Here is a 13,485-nt window from a genome sequence, read left to right as displayed (position 1 = left end):
CTACAGCATACAAGTAAGTGTGAGCTTCCTTGCCAAATATTTCAGCCATCCATTGTTCTATGAATTGCGTGGGGTCACGGCCCTCCACCTTCTCCGGTAAGCCCACTATGCGCACGTTGTTGTGCCCGAGACTAGGGATGAGCCGAACACCCCCCGGTTCGGTTCGCACCAGAACCTGCGAACGGACCGAAAATTTGCACGAACGTTAGAACCCCATTGACGTCTACGGGACTCGAACGTTCGAAATCAAAAGTGCTCATTTTAAAGGCTAATTTGCATGGTATTGTCCTAAAAAGGGTTTGGGGACCCGGGTCCTACCCCAGGGGACTTGTATCGATGCAAAAAAAACTTTTAAAAACGTCTGTTTTTTCGGGAGCAGTGATTTTAATGATGCTTAAAGTAAAAAAAAAAAAAAAGTGAAATATTCCTTTAAATATCGTACCTGGGGTGTGTCTATAGTATGCCTGTAAAGTGGCGCGTGTTTCCCGTGTTTAGAACAGTCCCTGCACAAAATGTCATTTTTAAAGGAAAAAATCTCATTTAAAACTGCTTGCGGGTTTAATGTAATGTCGGGTCCTGGCAATATGGATGAAAATCAGTGAGACAAACGGCATGGGTACCCCCCAGACCATTACCAGGCCCTTTGGGTCTTGTATGGATATTAAGGGGAACCCCGCACCCAAATTAAAATAAGGAAAGGTGTGGGGCCACCAGGCCCTATATACTCTGAACAGCAGTATACAGGCGGTGCAAACAGACAGGGACTGTAGGTTTGTTGTTAAGTAGAATATGTTTGTAATTTTTAACGGGTACATTTTTAACGTGTTTAGCTCCAGCCAAAAAATCTTTTTTAAGCTTTTTGGAAGACATAGGGAAGGGTTATCACCCCTGTGACGTTTGTTTTGCTGTCTTTCCTCCTCTTCAGAAGATTTCACCTCACTTTTTGTCCCAATGACAAATGTTTTTTGAAAATGTGGGTTTTTTTGTGGAACAAGGATTGGAAAGCATCAGTGGAAAGGAGAAATGTTTTTCCCATATTAACTCTTACAAAAAAAAAGAATTTCCCTTCCTAGGGGTAGATTTCATCTCACTTCCTGTTGTCTCCTTCGGTTTGCAAGTAGGAGTCATTTGTAAGTTAGATGTTTGAAAGTAGGGGCCTGCCCTATATACTCAGCAGAAATTTGGGCCTTAGGTGTTGTTGTGGCCACAACACTGTAAGCCCTCACAGGGCCCTGCTGTGAAATATTAGATCAAGAATTGTAATTACATGCCCCTGTTGAACAAGGGCAGAAAAATTGGGCCTTTGGTGGTGGTGGTGCTACAACACTGTAAGTCCTCACTCGCTCTTGGTGGGTGCAGAAATGGGCCCTGCTGTGAAATATTAGATCAAGAATTGTAATTACATGCCCCTGTTGAACAGGGGCTGAAAAATTAGGCCTTAGGCACTGGTGCTGGTGCCACAACACTGCAATCCCTCACAGATACTCTAGTTGGAACGCAGAAATGAGCCCTGCTGCAAAGTATTGCATCAAAAAAAATTGTAATTACATGCCCCTGTTAAACAGGGGCTGAAAGATTGGGCCTTAGGCACTGGTGCTGGTGCCACAACACTGCAACCCCTCACAGATACTCTAGTTGTAAAGCAGAAACGAGCCCTGCTGCAAAGTATTGCATCAAAAATTGTAATTACACGCCCTTTAACAGGGGCTGAAAAATTGGGCCTTAGGCACTGGTGGTGGCGCCCAGAACCAAAAATGTTCTTACAAGCTATCAGCGTGATGATTGAGGAGGAAGAGGATAATTACTCAGGGATAGTCACTCAGCATCAGCATAGGCAGTCTTTGAAGGGATCTGAGATTTCCAAAAAAATTATTCGGTTACATCAGCATCAGGTGCTTGGTAGCTGATGGTGATCCAAGACTGATTCATTTTTATGAAGGTCAGTCGATCGACCGAGTCGGTGGACAGACGCACCCTGTGATCGGTTACAAAGCCTTCAGCAGCATTGAATGTGCGTTCCGAAAGAACGCTGGATGCAGGACAGGCCAGTAGCTCAATTGCATACTGTGCAAGCTCTGGCCAGTGATCCATCCTCAAGACCCAGTAACCCAGAGGATTTTCGGTGGGAAAGGTGTCCAAGTCAGATCTTGCCCCTAGGTATTCCTGCACCATGTAAAACAGACACTGGCGATGGTTGCTGGAACCGATCATACCTTGGGGCTGCGGACCAAAAAATTGTCTGAACACATCGGTCAGACGGCCACCTTCTCCACCGCTCCTTCTTTGACTGACCGAAGCCTCAGCAACACGTTGTCCAGAAACAGGAGTTTGTAACCTCCCAGTCTCTGGGAACGCGTTGCACAGACCTTTCTGCAAGGCCTCCCGAAGATGTTTCATCCTCTGCTCCCTCTGTGATGGCAAGATAAGGTCCGCAACCTTACCCTTGTAACGTGGATCAAGGAGGGTTGCCAGCCAGTATTGGTCCTTCTCCTTGATACCACGAATACAAGGATCCTTACGCAGGCTTTGCAGGATCAGGGAGGCCATGCAGCGTAGGTTTGCTGAGGCATTCGGTCCGGAGTCCTCTGGGTCACTAAGGACGACATGGTCCGCAGCCACCTCCTCCCAGCCACGTACAAGTCCATGTGTTTCTTGGGACTGATCCCTTAAAGACTGCTGCTGATGCTGAGTGCCAGGCTCCACCTCCATATTGACACAATCTTCCTCCTCCTCCTCCTCCTCCTCCTCTTCCTGTGTGATCGGCGGGCACGCAGGAACACTGTCTGGATAAAGGGGGCCTTGAGAGCTAAGGAAGTCCTCCTCTTCCTGCCTCTGTTCTGCCTCAAGTGCCCTGTCCATTATTCCACGCAGCGTGTGCTCCAACAGGTGGACAAGGGGGACAGTGTCACTGATGCATGCACTGTCACTGCTCCCCATCCTTGTGGCCTCCTCAAATGGTGACAGGACAGTGCATGCATCCCTGATCATGGCCCACTGGCGTGGGGAAAAAAAAACAAGCTCCCCTGACCCTGTCCTGGTGCCATAGTCGCACAGGTACTCATTGATGGCCCTCTGCTGCATGTGCAGCCGCTGCAGCATGGCCAACGTTGAGTTCCACCTGGTGGGCATGTCACAGATTAGGCGGTTCTTGGGCAGGTTAAACTCCTTTTGGAGTTCCGTCAGCCAAGCACTGGCATTATATGACCGGCGGAAATGCACACAGACTTTCCTGGCCTGCCTTAGGACATCCTGTAAGCCCGGGTACCTTCCCAAGAACCGCTGCACCACCAAATTAAGGACCTGAGCCAAACAGGGCACAGGGGTCATTTGTCCCTGTCGGAGGGCAGAGAGGAGGTTGGTGCCATTGTCACAAACCACCATTCCTGCCTTAAGTTGGCGTGGCGTCAACCACCTCTGAACCTACCCTGCAGAGCTGACAGAACCTCTGCCCCAGTGTGGCTCCTGTCCCCCAAGCACATCAGCTCAAGCACCGCATGGCATCTTTTGGCCTGCGTACTTGCGTAGCCCCTTGAACGGCTACGGAGCACCACTGGTTCCGAGGACAAAGCACAAGAAGAGGCCATGGAGGAAGAAGAAGGGGAGGGGGTGGAGGAGAGAGGTGTGTCACAATCATTAGCATTTTGGAGGCGTGGTGGCGGAACAACCTCCAACACTACTGCACCTTGTCCTGCATCCTTCCCAGCTGCCAGCAGAGTCACCCAATGCGCCGTGAAACTTAGGTAACGTCCCTGTCCATGTATATATAGTGTAGCGCTAGTTTGAATGACAAAAGCTAATGAGATAGCAAAAGAGGATATATCAAACAGTTGTTCATAACACCATGCGTTCAAAATGGTACTGAAAAACACTTCAATATGTATCTATTATATAGAAAATCTGATGACCAAAAAAGTCCCAAACAGATGGTGGTGTTCATACACCACATAGATAAAATGGAAAGAAGTAATGCACAATAATTGGATCCCCCGTATGGAAGCAATGCAGGCTTACCGGAACCGTTGGACTCATAGAGACATATGTCCCCTGAGTCAGTAATGCTTGTATTGCCACCAGGCAATGAGATGGGGTCTCTCAGTGGAACAATATGAAATCCAGATGTTGTTTCTAAGGCTCCCGGCACAATTCTCCCGTGTATAGCCCGGTTTCGTAGTAGCCTGTGGAGTAGATGGTTCTAGGTCTTTAATCAAGTTAAAAGCTTCATGTGCTGACAGGTCGGACGGCCTTGGAGACAGAACAGTGGGCCGTGAGTGTGTGACTGCCACCTTGGGAACAGGTGGTGTTTCGAGCTGGTGAAGGAGCTTTGCAGGTACTACCACCCCTGGTAGATGTTATCCCCGAGGCTCGCTTAAACTTAGTGATTTACTACCTTTGGCAAGATGATGTACAAGAAGCTTTTAACTTGATTAAAGACCTAGAACCATCTACTCCACAGGCTACTACGAAACCGGGCTATACACGGGAGAATTGTGCCGGGAGCCTTAGAAACAACATCTGGATTTCATATTGTTCCACTGAGAGACCCCATCTCATTGCCTGGTGGCAATACAAGCATTACTGACTCAGGGGACATATGTCTCTATGAGTCCAACGGTTCCGGTAAGCCTGCATTGCTTCCATACGGGGGATCCAATTATTGTGCATTACTTCTTTCCATTTTATCTATGTGGTGTATGAACACCACCATCTGTTTGGGACTTTTTTGGTCATCAGATTTTCTATATAATAGATACATATTGAAGTGTTTTTCAGTACCATTTTGAACGCATGGTGTTATGAACAACTGTTTGATATATCCTCTTTTGCTATCTCATTAGCTTTTGTCATTCAAACTAGCGCTACACTATATATACCTGCACTGTTTACAAATTTCTTTTTTTGTTGTGTGAGCTGCTATTACCGAGTAAGCGCGGTGTCTTTGGACATATTTTTTTCAACGTCCCTGTCCATGCCTGCTGGACCATGAGTCAGTAGTAATATGCACCTTACCGCTGACTGCCCTGTCCAGCGAGGCATGGACATTGCCTTCCACATGCCGGTAGAGAGCCGGAATCGCCTTCCGTGAGAAAAAGTGGCGTTTGGGTACCTGCCACTGAGGAACCGCACATTCCACAAACTCGCGTAAGGGGGCAGAGTCTACCAACTGAAAAGGCAGCAGTTGAAGTGCTAGCAATTTTGCCAAGCTAGCATTCAACCGCTGGGCATGTGGATGGCTGGGAGCAAACTTCTTTCGGCGGTGCAGCAGCTGGGGCAGGGAAATTTGCCTGGTACAATCTGACGTCGGTGTACCAAAAGCAGATTGCCCACAAGTACTTGGCTGTGACACACCTAATTCTACACCTTCATTCCTCTCAGTGCAGGTCTCAGAGAGGACTGAAGGTATAGTGGGGTTGGAGATCTCAGCTGATGAGGAGCAAGGAGAGGTCCTCTTTGTTCTTTGGTGTGGGTCTTTTAGATATGCTTGCTAACGAACTGCATGGCAGGTCAACAAATGTCTGGTCAAGCATGTGGTACCCAAGCTGGAGATGTTTTGGCCACGCGAGATACGCTTGAGACATATGTTGCAAATAGCAGCGGTGCGATCTGATGCACTCGTCTCAAAAAAGGCCCACACCAAAGAACTTTTTGAATAACGCGCAGAGACTGCAGCGCCCTGCACATGTGGAGCTTTGGGGTGTGATGCAGTCAAGGTGCTGCCCTTAGGCTGGCCCCTGGAGGGCATCCTGCCTCGTTGGTGATGTGCCGCCTCCTCCTCTCTCCTATCAGGCACCCACGTTGAGTCAGTGACCTCATCATCCCCTCCCTCCTCATCACTGGAGCAAACCTGGCAGTATGCTGCAGTAGGGGGAGCATGACTGCCAGATTGCTGTCCTTCTTGGGCACCCCCTCTGTCCGTGCTCACGTTACTGCCTTCATCGAGCTCAGTATCATCATCAGAGTCTTCCAAACGCTGGGCATCTTCCTGGAGCATGTACCCAACACTGTGGTCAAACAGTTCGAGGGACTCCTCAGGAGGACATGGTGGGGCTAGGGAAGGAGTCACTGATGACATTGAGCCAAGGGAAGAGGCCGCTGCTTTGCCAGACAAAGTACCCTGGGCATGGGTGAGAGAGGATGAGGAGGATGAGGACAGCTTGGTCATCCACTCGACCAAGTCTTCCGCATGTTGCGGCTCAACATGGCCAGCTGCCGAAAAAAAAGGCCAAGCGTGTCCCACGGCCACGTGCTGATGAGGATGCACCGTCTCCACGACCAGCACTAGACACAGAGCCTGCTTGCCCTCTCTTATTGGCTTGTGACTGTCTGCCTCTCCTTCTTGGCCTTCCAGACATACTAATGGCCTGTAGCTGCACTAAGCTGGGATATATATATATATATATATATATATATATATATATATATATATATATATATATATATGTAAAATAGAGAAACCGCACTATAAACAAACAAAAAATATAAATCAATGTTGTGAAGTTAGTCCCATGTGCATTAATTAGTCCCTTGTATAAATCAAACATAAGTCTTGTCATCAATGAATATGACATGAATATCATCCAGGATAAAAGTGTGATGAACAGGCATAAATCTGGAACAATACGATACTCTAGCTTCATAACTCCGACCCGAGTCGGCATGATTTGTCCTTGTTTTTGCCTCCTTGATGAGGTTATTTTCTTGCAATCGTTGCAAGCACGTCTCCAGTGGCACACGATCCGACCACTCATTATCTCCAATGGCACACAATTCGGCCGTTTCGTTTTCTTGTCTGTCGTTTCTCCTTTAGGTCAGTCGTGTTCAGGTTGTTCCATCCTGCACTAGGTTAGATGTGCTTTCAGTCCTCAAGCTTGCTGCAGGTTCAGCTTCAAACTGGGCTTTGTTACTACACAAGGTATTCACTTGCAAGTCTCTGAAAGCAATTTCTCACTGGACTTATTCCCACTTCACAGGGAATAGTCCCATAACCGTACCATACCATACCATATATATGTACTGATACTGCAGCTAGCAAAATCAACTGCCTGCCTGTAGTATGAGAACACCACCAACCTTCTACAGGTAGCTTTAGCTGAACACTGTGCAGAGCTCGCAAAAAAATTACTTGTAGGTTTAGCTGGACACTGTGAGGAGGACACACCACACTAACTTGTAGTTTTAGCTGAACACTCTGAGCAGGACGCACCGCACTAACTTGTAGGTTTAGCTGAACACTGTGAGGTGGACGCACCGCACTAACTTGTAGTTTTAGCTGAACACTGTGAGGTGGACGCACTACACTAACGTGTAGTTTTAGCTGAACACTGTGAGCAGGACGCACAGCACTAAGTTGTAGTTTTAGCTGTACACTGTGAGCAGGACGCACCGCACTAACTTGTAGGTTTAGCTGAACACTGTGAGGTGGACGCACCACACTAACTTGTAGGTTTAGCTGAACACTGTGAGCAGGACGCACTGCACTAACTGTAAATAGTCTAGCTGCCTGACTGTGGTACTAATAGGATCAAAAGAACACCAGCAATTTTCTTCAGGTAGCTGTAAATACTGTAACAAGATAAGCCTGCCTGTCAGTAAGAAGATAACAGGAACTGATCTAGCTGAACACTGTGAGCAGGACGCACTGCACTAACTTGTAGCTTTAGATGAACACTGTGCAGAGGTCTCACTACACTAACTTGTAGGTTTAGCTGAACACTCTGAGCAGGACGCACAGCACTAACTTGTAGTTTTAGCTGAACACTGTGAGCAGGACGCACCGCACTAACTTCTAGGTTTAGCTGAACACTGTGAGGTGAACGCACCACACTAACTTGTAGTTTTAGCTGAACACTGTGAGCAGGATGCACTGCACTAACTGTAAATAGTCTAGCTGCCTGACTGTGGTACTAATAGGATCAAAAGAACACCAGCAATTTTCTTCAGGTAGCTGTAAATACTGTAACAAGACAAGCCTGCCTGTCAGTAAGAAGATAACAGGAACGGATCTAGCTGAACACTGTGAGCAGGACGCACTGCACTAACTTGTAGCTTTAGATGAACACTGTGCAGAGGTCTCACTACGCTAACTTGTAGGTTTAGCTGAACACTGTGAGGAGGACGCACAGCACTAACTTGTAGTTTTAGCTGAACACTGTGAGCAGGACGCACCGCACTAACTTCTAGGTTTAGCTGAACACTGTGAGGTGGACGCACCGCACTAACTTGTAGTTTTAGCTGAACACTGTGAGCAGGACGCACCGCACTAACTTGTAGATTTAGCTGAACACTGTGAGGTGGACGCACCACACTAACTTGTAGGTTTAGCTGAACACTGTGAGCAGGACGCACCCCACTAACTTGTAGGTTTAGCTGAACACTGTGAGGTGGACGCACCACACTAACTTGTAGTTTTAGCTGAACACTGTGAGCAGGGCGCACTGCACTAACTGTAAATAGTCTAGCTGCCTGACTGTGGTACTAATAGGATCAAAAGAACACCAGCAATTTTCTTCAGGTAGCTGTAAATACTGTAACAAGACAAGCCTGCCTGTCAGTAAGAAGATAACAGGAACGGATCTAGCTAAACTGAATACAGTATATATATATATATATATATGCAACACCTGGGATGCATATATATACACAATACACTGTAAGTGCAGCTAACTGACTGACTGTTCTGCCTAATCTATCTAACTCAAATCAAATGACATGTCTGTCTCTCTCTCTCTCTATCTATGAACGCCGGAACACACACTACACAGTGCCGCCGTTCAGGCGGCCTTATATAGTGTGGGGCGTGTGCTAAATCCCCTGAGCCATAATTGGCCAAAGCCTCCTTGGCTTTGACCAATTACGGCTCTCTGTTCAGACGGCGCTGTGATTGGCCAAGCATGCGGGTCATAGTGCATGCTTGGCCAATCATCAGCCAGCAATGCACTGCGATGCCGCAGTGAATTATGGGCCGTGACGCGCCACACGAATTTGGCGCGAATGGCCCATATCGTTCGCAATTCGGCGAACGGGCGAACAGACGATGTTCGAGTCGAACATGGGTTCGACTCGAACACGAAGCTCATCCCTACCTGAGACGGTTTTCAAAATCCTCAGTGCGGGTATCTGTGGCTCTCGCTAAACGTGTGGTGGATTGGGAGTCTCTAATCAGTGTAGGGAGTTTATCCTCAAGCTCACTTATTCTGCTTTCTGCTGCAGTGGTACGCTCTCGGATTTTCTGAATATCTTGTCTGAGGAGACTGACCTCCCCCTTCAGTCCACCAAAACGTACTTGTAAATTGTTCACAGAGGCTGTGCATTTATTGACTGCTTTTAAGATGTCTGCCAGTGTGGGCTGTTCACCCCCCTCCTCCTCCTCAGGTTCTTCAAGCTCATCAGCTAAAGCGTCACTAACCTCTCCCTGTGTCAACATGGCCCCTGCTCCCTGCTCCCTTACACCCTCTTCCTCCTCAGTGTCATTAAAGTCAGGGCATTCACTCAGCGGCTGGGCTGCAGCCAGGCCTGATTTCTCAGTCAATTTTTGAGCATAGTACCTCATATCCTTAGGGTGATCAGCGGAGCCATCCTTAGAGCCTTTCTGCTGCTTATTCTGTCCCTCCTTTAGCTTGTCACGTTTCTGTGTGGACGGAGGAGCGGCGCCATTTTGAGGATCCATCCTGGAACCTTCTCCTCTCTGTTCTCGGGTCATCATGCCCTCCAAGTATACCTGGGTGGGAGCGGAATGTGGAGGGGGGTCTCCCCGAACGATCCAGCCAAAAATGGGGGTTATAAAGTGCCGGTAACCGGATTAAATCAGGATCACTGTGGGAGCTCTGTGACTAGACATCTGTTCACATGCCGCGCTGGCCACGCCCCCCATTGAACATCCATGTAATCTGGATACCTGCATACGAGGCTCATTCTCTTGCAAGACAGTGAGATCCGTTCTCTCCTCTGCTACCTTTGAAACCTTGATTGTGTCCTGAAGAAGCCGAATGGTAAAACGCGTTGACGCACAAGGGCTCACTGTATACTCTGTATCATTATATATGATTTTTAACTTTTTGAATGCTCTATTCATGTATTATATTTGCTTAATAAACATTGTTATTTCTTTATACTTTGCTATTGTTTCATATGCCTCTAAAGTCTGACCTAGGGATACTTAGCAAGTATCCATTTCCTTTTTGTTTTCACTTACCTTAAATAATGGGTACTGGGGCTGGCTGCTGGTCCTCCTGGGGCTGGCTGCTGGTCCTGATTCCTGGCTGCTGGGGCTGGGTCCTGGCTTCCGGGGCTGAGCTGCTGGTCCTGGGTTCTGGCTGCTTAGGCATGGGGACTGGCTGCTGATCCTGGGGCCTGGCTTCTAGGACTGGGTCCTGGCTTCTGAGGCTGGGCTACTGGTCCTGGGGTCTGGCTGATAGGGCCTGGCTGTTGGGGCCTGGGACCTGGCTGCTGGGACCTGGCTGCTGGGGCCTGGGATTGGCTGCTGGTCCTGATTCCTGGCTGCTGGTCCTGGGGCCTGGCTTCTGGGGCTGGGCTGCTGGGTTCTGGCTGCTGAGGCCTTGGGATGGCCGCTGGTCCTGATTCCTGGCTTCTGGGGCTGGGTCCTGGCTTCTGGGGCTGGGTCCTGGCTTCTGGGGCTGATTTGGGTCTGAATACCGTGAATGTCCCTAGAAAATCAGGACATTCACTGGAAGTATGCTTAATGTAACAAATAAAAGCAGTCCTAACATCCCCCTAAACTCATGTGCAGCACTGCTACCTTCCTCAAAATCAGCACTTTACATGAATTTTTAACTAACATGAAACATGCGAGCACAACAGAAAATAGAGCAAACGCTGCTTCCCTCAGCAAGCTCACACATCGCACACTCAGCTGACTACAGCACAAGTATCGCAAGACTTACTCTAGCTTCTCTCGCTCACTACACATGCACCGACAAACCCCAGTCGCTCCTGCCGATGGGACCATTGTGTACAGGCGCCGCTCCTACACCTAAAACCTTCTGGAGCCCAGGAGCGAGGAGTGCATGTTTTACCAAATCTTGCATCCCCGGCCACAGAGACAGAGAGGGAGGCTGTGTGTAAGTGCACTCTGAATGCTGGGACGGCCGCAGCCTCTGACGTTACTGGTTGCTAGACGCTGGGCGGTAGGGAATTCTAGCAACCAGTGTGGCGCGCAGCAGGCAGTGGAGTGCGGACGGTGCAAGAAAAGGGTCTCAGCTGTGACACAGCTTCGGCGCCCCCTCCTCTGCAGCAGCTTGCAGTGCCCAGATGCACCCCGTGCACCTGTCCAGGATCAGCCCTGACTGGAGACGCTCCATAGACGAGTATTACAAAGTGTTCTCCTTAAAGATGGCTGCTGCACTTCTGGATTAATGAATATTCAGTTTAACCCTGCCCACAGTGCAGAAGGATAATACAGCAGTGACAAAAGAAAAAATCCAACAGCAATTATCAACTACAGTCCAGGTTACATACAGTATATATGAGATCTACTAATTGAGTTTAGAGTACATACAGTTTACTACTATTAGTACTACTATTTATAATAATTAATGTAATGGTGATGAGCCTTGTATATACTGTTGTTCCTGCGTATTTTCTAAAAGCTTTGAGCTATCACCTACATATTAGTGTGAATCCAGAATCCCAAATGTTCACTGTGCTTCTCAGTCATAATGAAATGTGTTACTGCGTAGGATAAATTCTGCACAGCAATGCTATGATTTGCACTTAATGACAACCTGTAATTCTAGTTTCAATGTATTTTTCTAAAACATTCCATGGTAGAAGAGATATTATTTGTGTGAAATAATTATTTCATTTTCGTTTTACAGCCTTTTATACACCCACAGCCTGTTACTTTTAGTGAAGCAAACGTCAGACATTATGAATTTCAATTCTTGTAATGTGTGCTATAATGTCTGGGAAACAGAAAGATAGTGTAACTTGTCCAAGGTTAAAAGCACCTCCTCCCCCTTCAGATGACCATTCATTCGTCTCTATGTGACAGTTACTGGAAGAAAAAAAAAAAAAGGGTGACAGAAATTTTCAAGGACATCACTTATGGGATGAATTTTAGGATTAGATGATTACAGCAAGATGCTTATACGTGCTGAGATGTTTATTAAGCTAAACCTGCACTGAGAGAAATCAGTGGGCTGCCACTGACAACCTCCATTGGAAAATTCTAGTAACTGGGCTATCATGCTAAACCAGTGTCTTCAGTAAGTTCTAAGTCACTGCAGGGAACAAGCATGCAGGAGTTCTTGCTTTCCTCTGACTTTCTAATGTGCATGCTTGTTCTAAGTGACTCATAATGTATTAATACCAGAGACAGCCAGGCAACTAGCATTATCAGAAGGTGGTCAACAATAGCTTTGATTAATTTAAAATGTTTTGGGATAAAATCATTTTCCTCTGGTATTGAGCACATTCTCACCTAATTAAATTTGACCTGTCTATTTCCGATTGCTGCTGGTATTGTCAGCAAACAACGGGCACCCTCCTCCATGTTTGGTGGGATTGCCCACTTATTTAAAAGTTTTGGGAGGAGGTGCATGATTGAATAACCCAGGTAACTACCTACCCTCTTGATTTTACCATGGCACAATATATTCTCCATTATCTTCCTCCTCCTCCTACTTCAGGTCCCTTTCCATGATGATGGTTAATGCAGCTAAAACGTGCATACACGTACTTTGGGGGACATCTAAAACCCCCTCCTTATCCCCCTGGTACAAACATATAAATAAGATTGCGGAGATGGAAGAATTAATCTCTGTGTCAAAGGATTCTCCATCCAAATGTATTTCCATGTGGGCATGGTGGCTGCACTACCAATCATCTAAAGAATATCTGCAAGAAATAGGAAATCCCCCATAAAACAAACCCAAACTCAGCAAGGCACACTCAGCGACACAAAAGTCCTCTCAGGCTTTCAGACAACCATTTCTTCTTTGCAGAGTTAAAACCTTAGTAGTCAGACAGGGAATTAGTGACCAATATGGGCACTCTATAGACCATGCCATCTTAGCTTTCATCTTTCTCACCAAGGTGTTATACACCCCATTACCCCAGCCCCTACCAACTTTTTTTTCTCGTCCTCCCTCCTATTTTTTCCACCTGTCCCCTACCCCATAACAGCTTCCTCACTTTCTCTCTCAACTTTCAACTATCCCTATTACCTTGATTTCAATTATAATATAACAACACTAGCTAAAAGACTAAACTCTGCTACCCCCTACATTTATTTGATCCAAAACCCTCTTAAACCTTAACATCCCGTCCTTGGCCCTCTGATATTTGCCTGTGCGGGTTACATGCAGGTCCATGATGGCAAACATCCCAGTAGCAATTGCATCCAAATTGCCGCACTCAGCTGGGGTTTGTTGTGGCAATCCAGCATAAACCACCTTTAGACAACGTTTTGCCCAAAGTTGAAACTTATTGATGAACAACTAGATGTTTAGATGGATACAGACACCTTCT

The sequence above is a fragment of the Aquarana catesbeiana genome, linkage group LG05 (genome assembly GCF_042186555.1).
Source record: "Aquarana catesbeiana isolate 2022-GZ linkage group LG05, ASM4218655v1, whole genome shotgun sequence".
NCBI lineage: Eukaryota > Metazoa > Chordata > Amphibia > Anura > Ranidae > Aquarana > Aquarana catesbeiana.
The sequence above is the reverse complement of the archived record's forward strand: the minus strand, read 5'-3'. Positions refer to the sequence as shown.